The sequence below is a fragment of the Trichosurus vulpecula genome, chromosome 6, assembly GCF_011100635.1.
Source record: "Trichosurus vulpecula isolate mTriVul1 chromosome 6, mTriVul1.pri, whole genome shotgun sequence".
Classification (NCBI taxonomy): domain Eukaryota; kingdom Metazoa; phylum Chordata; class Mammalia; order Diprotodontia; family Phalangeridae; genus Trichosurus; species Trichosurus vulpecula.
The window spans coordinates 33,710,965-33,721,169 of NC_050578.1; the positions used below are offsets into that span (position 1 = coordinate 33,710,965).

Sequence of the window (10,205 nt, forward strand, 5' to 3'; positions counted from 1 at the left end):
ATGATAGGTGTGATGTGGTACTTCACTGTTGCTTTAATTTGCATTTCCATAATTAATAGTGATTTAGAGAAATTTTTTTCACATGACCATAGATAGCTTTAATTTCTTCATCTGAAAGCTTCCAGTTCATAACCTTTGACCATTTATCAGTTGAGGAATGACTTGTATTCTTACAAATTTGAATGAGGCCTCTATCAGAAACACTGGTTGTAAAAATGTTTCTCAGTTTTCTGCTTTCCTTCTAATCTTGGTTCCATTGGTATCGCTTGTGCAAAAAACTTATTTATTTAATGTATACAAATTTATCCATTTTGCATTTTATAATATTTTCTATCTCTTGTTTGATCATAAGTATTTCCATTTTTAATAATCTGATGGGTAAACTACTCCTTGCTCTCCCATTTTGCTTGTAGGATCAGCATTTTGACTTTGTTTTGGTATATGATGTTGGTCTATTCCCAGTTTCTGCCATACTATTTTCAGTTTACCCAGAAGTTTTTGTCAAATAGTGATCTCTTATCTCAGAATCTGGAGTCTTTGGGTTTACCAAAGAGTAGATTACTATAGTCATTGGCTATTGTTTCTTGTGTACCTAACCTATTCCACTGCTCCACCACCCTATTTCTTAGCCAGTACCAAATAGTTTTGATGATTGCCTCTCTATAATGTAGTTTTAGATCAGTTATGGCAAGTCAACCTTCCTTTGCATTTTTTTCATGAATTTCCCTGATATTCTTGACCTATTGCTCTTCCAGATAAGTTGCTATTCTTTTTTCTAGCTCTACAAATTAATGTTTTATTAGTTTCATTGGTATGGAACTGAATATATTAATTTAGGAGGAATTATCGTTTGTATTATATTAGCTCTGTGTACCCATGAGCAACTGACACTTTTTCCAATTGTGTAGAATTGACTTTACTGTGTGAAACGTGTTTTGTAATTGTGTTCATGTAGTTCCTGGGTTTGTCTTGTCAGGTAGACTTTCAAATACTTTATAATATTTGAAGTTATTTCAAATGGAATTTTCCTTTCTTTCCCTTGCTGCTGGGCTTTTTAAAAAAATATTATATAGAAATGTTAATGATTTATGTGGGTTTATCCTGCAACTTTGGCAGTTGTTAATATTACATGTAATTTTTTTAGTTGATTCTGTAAATATACTATCATATCATCTACAAAGAGTGATAGTTTTGTTTCCTCATTGCCTATTCTAATTCCTTGTTTCTTTTTCTTCTCTTATTGCTAAAGCTAACACTTCTAGTATGATATTGAGTAATAGTGGTGACAATGGGCATCCTTGTTTCACCCCTGATATAACTGGGAAAGCTCCTAGGTTATCTCCATTACGCATAATGTTTGCTGATGGTTTTAGATAGATTCTACTTATCATTTTAAGGAGAACTCCATTTATTTCTATTCGCTCTAGTGTTTTAATAGGGATAGGGGCTGCATTTTGTTAAAAGCTTTTTCTGCATTTATTGAGACAATCATGATTTCTGGTAGTTTCGTTATTGATATGGTCAAATATGCTGATAGTTTTCCTAATATTGAACCAGCCCCACATTCCTGGTATAATTCTTACCTAGTCATAGTGTAATATCCTCTCAATAAGCTGCTGTAATATCTTTGCTAGTATTTTATATAAATTGTTGGCATAAATACTCATTTCTGTATTTTGGCTCTTCTGGTTCAGGTATCAGAACCATATTTGTGTCATAAAAGGAATTTGGTAGGATTCCTTCTTTGTCTATTTTTCCAAATGGCTTACACAGTATTTGAATTAATTGTTCTTTAAATTTTCCATAGAATTCCCTCATAAATCCATCTGGCCCTATAAATTTTTTCTTAGGGAGTCCATTGATGACTTGTTCAATTTCTTTTTCTACTATAGGGTTATTTAACTATTTTATTCCTTTTTCTATTAATCTGGGCAATTTATATATTTTTTTGTAAATATTCATCCATTACACTTGGATTGTAAGATATTTTGACTTACAACTGGGAAAAATTGCTCCTAATTATTATTTCAATTTCCTCTTCATTAGTGGTGAATTCACCCTTTTCATTTTTTATACTGGTAATTTGGTTTTCTTCTTCCCTTTTTAAATCATATTAACCAAAATGTTAATCTATTTTATTTTTTTCATAAAACCAGCTCTTAGTTTTATTTATTTATTCAATAATTTTCTTAATTTCAATTTTATTAAACTCTCTTTTGATAATCAGAATTTCTAATTTAGTATTTAATTTTGGATTTTTAATTTATTCTTTTTCTAGCTTTTCTAGTTGCATGTCCAATTCATGGGTCTCCTCTTTTCTCTATTTTACTCACGTAAGCATTTAGACATATGAAACTTCCAAAGTGCTTTTGCTTTGTTGGAGAACAGGATTGCTTTTTTTTTTTTTACTTCAACTGAAGCATAATATATTTTCTCCAGTCTTTTACTTTTACTCTGTGCATATATCTCTGCTTCAAATGTGGTTTTTTGTAAACAATATATTGTAGGATTCTGGTTTTTAATTCAATCTGCAATCTGCTTCCATTTAATGAAAGAGTTCATTCCATTCACATCCACAATTATGGCTACTGTGCATTTTCATCCTCTTTCCCCCTTTTATATATTTTTCTCTCTCCTTTCACCCTGTCCCTCCTAATCATTGTTTTGCTTCTGACCACCACTTCCATTAATCTGTTCTCCATTCTTTCAGCTCCCCTGCTTTTTATTCCCCCTTTCCCTACTATTTCTTCCTTCCCTTTGGCCCTCCCTTCTATCAACCTGCCTCTCTTTTTCCCCCTCACCACTCCTACTTCTCTGTAGGGTAAGATAAATTTCTATACACAACTTAGTGTGTATGTTATTCCCTCTTTGAGTCAAATTCAATGAGAATAAGGTTCAAGTAATGTTCAGCCCCACTCCTTTCTTTCCCTCTACAATAACAGGTCTTTGTGCCTTCTCATGTGATATAATTTACCCTGTTCTGTCTCTCCCTTTCCTCTTTTCCCACTAAAAATCCTTTTTTTTTCCATTCCTTACTTTTTTGTTATCATGTCAAAGTCAGCTCAAACCCACCCCCTCTGTCCATGTATACCTCTTCTAACTGACCTAGTAGAGATAGAGCTTTCAATAGTTACCAGTATCATCTTTACAAGTAGGGATGTAAACAGTTTAATGTTATTAAATGACATTGTTTTTCTTTCCTGTTTACCATTTTATGTTTCTCTTGCATCTTGTATTTGAAGATTTCTGTTCAGTCCCAGTTTTTTCATCAGAATAATTTGAAATTTGGGAAGCTAGGTGGCACAGTGAGTAGAGCACCAGCCCTGGAGTCAGGAGGACCTGAGTTCAAATCTGGCCTCAGACACTTAATACACTTACTAGCTGTGTGACCTTGGGCAAGTCACTTAACACCAGTGGCTCTGCCTTTCCCCCTCCAAAAAAAAAGCAAACCAAAACCAAACAAATCAAATAAAGAATAATTTGAAAGTCCCCTATTTCATGGAATGTCCATCTTTTTCCCTGAAAGAGTATGCCTAATTTTGCTGGGTAGTTTATTCTTGGCTTGTAATTTTTTTTTTTATTTCTGGAATATCACATTCCAAGTCCTCTAATTCTTTCATATAGAAGCTTCTATGTCCTGTGTAAATGTAACTGTGGCTCCTTAATATTCGAATTGTTTCTTTCTGGCTGCTTGCAGTATTTTCTCCTTTATCTGATAACTCTGGAATTTGGCCACAATATTACTTGGAGTATCCTTTTGGGGATCTCTTTCAGGATTTAATTGGTGAATTCTTTCCATGACTATTTTACCCTCTGGATCTAGGACCTCAGGGTAGTTTTCCTTGGTAATTTCTTGAAAGATGATGTCAGGCTCTTTTTTTGATAATGGATTCCTGTTAGTCCAGTAATTCTTAAATTATCTCTCCTGGATCTATTTTCTAGGTCAGTTGTTTTTCCAATGAGGTATTTTACATTTTCTTCTTTTTTTGTTCTTTTAATTTTGTTTGACTGATTCTTAATGTCTCTTAGAGTCATTGCTTTCCACTTGTCCAATTCTGATATTTAAGGAATTATTGTATTCATTTAGTTTTGTATGTCCTTTTCCATTTGGCCAATCCCACTTTTTAATGAATTGTTTTTTTCAGGATTTTTCCCTTTTAGCTAATTGTATTTTCTTTAGGGAATTGTTTTCTTCAGTCAATTTTTGTCCTTCCTTTTCCAAGCGGTTCACTTCCTCTTGCATCCCTCTCATTTCTTTTCCAAATTTTTCTTCTACCTCTATTATCTGACTTAAAATCCTTTTTGAGCTCCTCTAGGGAGGCTTTTTGGGCTTGAGACCAATTCATATTCCCTTTTGAGGTTTCACATGTGTGCATTTTGACAATGTTGGTCAAAGCTCTTTTTTTTGTTTATTTGATTCTTGCTCATTTTTTGACCTATTTCATTGTTTTTAAAGTTGGGCTCTGCTCCTGGGCCACATGGGTCACTATGCCAGGCTTCTCGTCCTGGGGTTCAGAGGCCTGGTTACTTGATTTATGCACTGGGGCCACAAGTGCTGGCAGTTTGCTGACTATGCTGGGGTAGCCTGGCCTAGTCCTGCCTGTTGTTGCCTGGGTGCTGGAGATGGCAATTTGCCTTTTGTGCTGTGGCTGGAGGCCTCACATCTGGCCCACTGTGCCACTAGCCTGCTAAGCCTGTGTCGTGGGGCCTCAGTTGCTAATCTATGTTGTGGCTAGGAGCCTCTTGCTAGCTTTCCCAGACGCTGCCCATGCTGCTCTGTGCTCCCCTTTTATCCAAGTAAGAAAGGACTTTTCTGAAGTCCTTCTAAATTATCTTAAGCTGGAAAATCATTTTACTCCGTTTTTTTATAGGTTCTGTTGGTGCGGAATCTTGTTAGAGGCTTGATTTAATGTTGTTTCTGAGAGAAACTGGGGAGATATTATGCAACTTCCTGGCTTCTCTCTGCCATTTTGGCTCTGCCACCACCTGCAGTTTGGTGATTCTAAAGCTAACATTGAAGAATTGGTTTAGAAAAAATACCAACTTGTGAGAATTGCTTCCCTTTGCCACCTGTTACCATTATTTTCTGGATTGTAAATGGTGGTTCATATCTTAGTTTTACATTTCCATTTTAAAGAATCCAAGAGCATATATTGAAGATGGTAAAGAATTCAGCAAGAATTATTAGCATAATAACAGGTGTTTTCTTTTAATAGATGATGTGAATCAATACAGTATTGATTCAGTAAAATGCATTTACACCATAGTCAGGATTATAGTTAGTTAAGGAATCCTAGGATTTGAAGTGCAGACCAAGAAAATATGGTAGAGAGAACAAAGAGGTGACCATTGAATCACTAAGCTGATTCAAAATTCATAAACTCCAGTAGTAACTGCTGGGCTGTATCTAATCTGCCATGTCTCAAACCTTACCATATGGGTGTTTGTGCAAGATTAAATATCTGCTCAAGTGTGTAATGAACTGCAGATATGAAACTGAACAGATAGATACAATAGTTAATGGGTCCAAATCAAGCTATTTTGCAGAAATAGAATGGAAAGCAACATAAACATATATCTTTACAATTTAAGTATATTCAACTGTACTGTGTACTATAAGGACTTGATTTTTTAAACTTATTTTTCTATGAATACACACACATACATCTATTTATATATACACAAATATTTGTAAGTACACATGTATATATACATGTGATGTATATATGTATGTATATTAACATTACTTTTTAAGATGAAAGATTGGAGCCGCGCCAAAATCCCATGCATTTGAGGATATTTAGGAGTCATCAAGATATCATAGAGTTGGAAGCAGAGGAACATCTCATTCAACTCCCTAAATTAAAAAAATAAGGAAATGAATGCCCAGTAAATGTAAATAAATATCCCTAAGCAATAGAGATAAAAAATAACAGAGCAGAGATTCAAATTCATCTCCTTGTACTCCAAATCATGCTCTTTTTGAAATTTATGCCCAGAATTATCCAAAGAAAACTTTATTCCCTACAGGAATGGCCAAAAGAAGCTCTGGATTCCAATCTCTCCTCTGTCACTAATTAGCTGTATGGCCTTACCTGCCAAATTGTTAGAAGTGTAAGTCATCAGTTTCAAGGAAAGGTTAAGACAATAATTTCAGATCCCTTTCAGTTTTGACGATATGAAATCGTACTGCTGATGCTGATAACATACCTCCCTGTTGCACTGTTATGTTTACAAACTGTTTTTCATTTTGTTTGATCCTACATTTTGTTTGATCGTTTTGTTTTTCTTCAAAATTACAGAAATCTTATCCCAGCGCCAAACTGAACACCATCACATATCCTGTCGCCCCTCTGCACGCCCATGAGGATGCAGTAATTCAGCTCCAGGCAAGCAATGTTGCCCAGTCTGAGGCTGATTCCAGCACCATAAGACCAGCGGATACATTCAGTCAGCTTATGAAAATGAGCTTTGTGACCTTCCCCATAGTTTAGGTTGCAAAGGTTTCCCGCGTTGAGGAAGAAATGGGTCCAGAAGAGATCCCCAAAGCCGCCCTGGCTCGGTCGGAAGGGCAGTGGTGTATAGAGGTGCTGGCCGCCTGCTCAGTAAGCTTCTCCCCCCTTCATTCTGGGGTACGACACTGTACATACTGAAGCCCTGGTGGGACCACCGAGTTAGAACCTATCAGCGATGCTCGACGGCTTCTCCCCACTGGGCACCAACAATCCGCCAGAGAGGGAGGCCAACAAAACCGTTTTCAGGAGGAACTCCTCATTCAGCTGAAGCTCAAAGTCTTCTTTTAGGAAGCTGACGTTCCCGCCAGCCAGTTCCTGGTTCACTTTCAACAGAACACCCTTCCTTGGCAAGATGGAGGAGTTCCGAGAATCAATGATCATTGCATGCGAGAGAGATGATTTGAGAGAATGTTCACTCTCCTTTCAAACAGCAAACAATGCTGTCCTCGCAAGACAGCCTAGCTCTTGCCACACAGCCTCCCACTTCAGGGTGTGGCTCGTCTTCCATATGGGGAAGCTGTTCTTGGCGGACACGCCTCTGTCTCATGAAGGGAGCTCCATGGGAACGGGCCAGTGACTTTATACAGGTTCAAAGAGAAGTTCCTGTCGAAGTTTCCAGGCTGTGGCTTGAAGAAGGAGAGGTCGTAAGAAGTTTCCTTTGTTCCATAGGAGAACTGAAAAGTCACCTTCCCTGCACGACCGAAGATATTGGGGAGCTTGAGGCCAAGGACCATGCTGCCTTCATTGTTCTCCATTGTGGTGTTGTAGCTGCCTGACAACTGCCTCAGGTCAGTGACTTCGAAGGTGACATCCAAGCCATTAGGGAGGGCGTGGTCACCTTGGCAAGTGTGTATAAGAACATCAACCTGCCTAAAGACGCCTAGGTGCTGCAACTTCTCACGGCCTTCGTGAGCCTTTCTCATCATGTCAATGAGATTTTTAGCCCTAAAGACGTCTCCAATTTCACACATGGTGATGTCACCTTTGGTCCTACCCAGGCCATGGAAATGGACGTGCTGGACCACCACGTCTTTATTTCGGGTTTGACCTCCACAAATTCAGCTTCATCTCCCAAACCTCCAAAGTCAGGCCTGCTGACAGGAAGAGGCTACCAGCTCCGCGGGTGCACGGTTCCCATGGCGCCTCCCGGGGAAGGGCGCAGGCGGCCCCGCGGTGCACGGAGGGGGCCCGGGAGGCTGCGGGGGGCAGGCGGGGACACGGGGCAGTTCCTCGGCTGTGGCCTCAGCTCAGAGCGACACGCAGTCCCCCCCGGACCAGGCGTGCTGGTGGCGGCCATGACACTAGCCATTACGTTTCTTATTCAAGGTCTTAGAGTTGGTCACTTAATAAGCATTTATTAATCACTTATTATGTGCCAGGAATTGTGCTAAATCCTGGAGAAACGAACAAAATAAATTGTTCTTTCCTTCAAAGAGCTCATATTCTAAATGGAAATATAACATGAAAAGCAATTATGCCTGTAAAATCCAGAGTATTTAAAAAATGAAAATGTCAGAAGAAAGCCCTTAGTAGTATGGAAAAGGGGGAAAACATTTAGAATATTAAGTGAAAAAATTGGTATTCAAAAGCAAGTCTTCTCACCTGATACATGTTGATTTTTCTGATTTCTTTCTCAGACACTAAATCTCTGATCATTCCTGTTAGGAAATATAGGTAACCATTACTTGAGTTTCATTGCACTCATTTTCTCTTTTCACTTTAGGGTCCAGAAAGTGAATGTTTCCTATTTCTTAAGTTATTGCTTCAAAATCTGAGCAACCACATTCAAACCACATATAAATGTGTATATGGTACTTTCTTTTTGAACATGATTGAAAGAATAGGCCCAGGATATGGGACAGTCAAGGATTTTGGTCATCATAGCATTCAGTCTGGGGATCTATATGATTAACTCTTGCAACTAATGGTCAAAATTCACATTGTTCATGGTAGTAATTGATGAGTCTGACCCTATCCTCTGTGGTATAGTTTCTGTAAAAGACAGGCATAGGAACTGTATTTTATAATATGAAAACTTACAACTCCATAGGATCTATGTATTTCATGAGGAACTAAAATACTCACTTAACTAAGTTCATAAGAAATTCATATTCACTGGTAGTGGATTAAAGTTTTAGTGTAAGTATCTAATAAAAAATAAAGTTTTATGGATTAAAAACTGCACTGCTTTCTGAAATATAAGGATGTATAAAAATCATTAGAGTGATTATTCCTTTCACTGACGTAGATGACCACCACTCTTCCATGATGCTATGGCTAAAAAAGTTCACTATCTGGTGACAATCTTTATTTTACTACAATGGTCCTCAGAAAACAAACATATTCATTCTCATTCAAGGCTTCTAGCCAAGCCTTCCATCCTGGTAGACCCTGACAGATTTTATGGGTCACAGGTATGACTTTCAAAAAGCCAATGGCTTCACTACACCATGACGAGGCATCACTGTTGGACCATTAGTGGAAATGGTACACAGAGTAGGACCTTACTGAATTTTTGCTGAATTCATTTTTTTTAAATAATGAATTCATGTTTATAAAGATTTTTTAAAAATTTATGGAACACACTGCATGCAATATTATATTCTTGTCCTTTAGGAAGGATTCACACAAATACAGAAAAAAATCATTTTATTTTTCCAGAACAACTTCAAACATGGAAGTCAATAACACCTATAATATAAAGGCAAGAGTTGGCATTGCTTAATAAACAGAGAGGCAGCTTTGGAGTAAGGAAGATGTAGGCTCATATACTACCTTTTGAAATTAATGACTATGGTCATGAGTATGAATAAATTATAATACCTTTTGCTGTACTCAGAAATCTCTCAGAGACCATAAATTATAAAGAAGTGGTTAATTTGCATCCATGCAGGGAAATTCCACATTCGTGGTTCCATGCATGGATGATCATGAATTCAAAATTAAACTAAGAGCATGTTTGTGAAGAAACATTAAATATTCGGCTTTAAATTTGAGATTAATCTACAATACTATTGTAAAACCTTCAGTAATTTGGCAAAAAAATATTAGGCCAGTGAAGACCCCTTATTGAACATATTAGGATCTTATATTTAGCATGGGAAAGAACCTTGGAGGTTATTGTGGACAGCCCCTCTTGAGAGATGTGGAAAATGAGGCCCAAAGATATGGAGCAGCAGGGATGGAAGCAAACACTTTATATGTATCTCAAGCAGGATTCAACCAAAGTTCTTCCTGAGTCCAACATCTCTATTGAAAGAGCATTCCATCAATCAACAAAGACAACTTGGTAATGAGATTTCTCTAATTCAATTAATTTTGTTCTATGTCCCTTCTTGCCCTATTAGATGCTAGCAGGGGGAAAGAACTTTCTACTCTGCCAAGAAATATGGAGCCTGCACTGGAAATGATTTTCATTTTTCAGTTTCTTCAAGGTACTACAGTACTTTATTCTGCCTTAAAAAGTATTTTCCCCACAAATGATTCTTTAGAGAGCTAGAAGAATTAACAGATAAGTAGTGCTCCCAAAGCTTGACTGCTTTTTCTACTACAATATGCAACTATGATCTATTTTATGCACAAAGCATTTGCCTGCACCACACAGTAAATCACTGCCTCAAGAGACCTGAAAATGAACTACTACTATAAGGTAGTTTGCATCACACATTGCATGTGTTTCCTTGTTGGCCC

At 37.4% G+C, this 10,205-nt stretch overlaps 1 pseudogene; it reads right to left on the reverse strand.

Moving 5' to 3' along the window:
* Positions 1–6,296: 6,296 nt before the first annotated feature.
* On the reverse strand, positions 6,297–7,653 carry LOC118852750 (annotated as a pseudogene).
* Between the last annotated feature and the right edge of the window lie 2,552 nt (positions 7,654–10,205).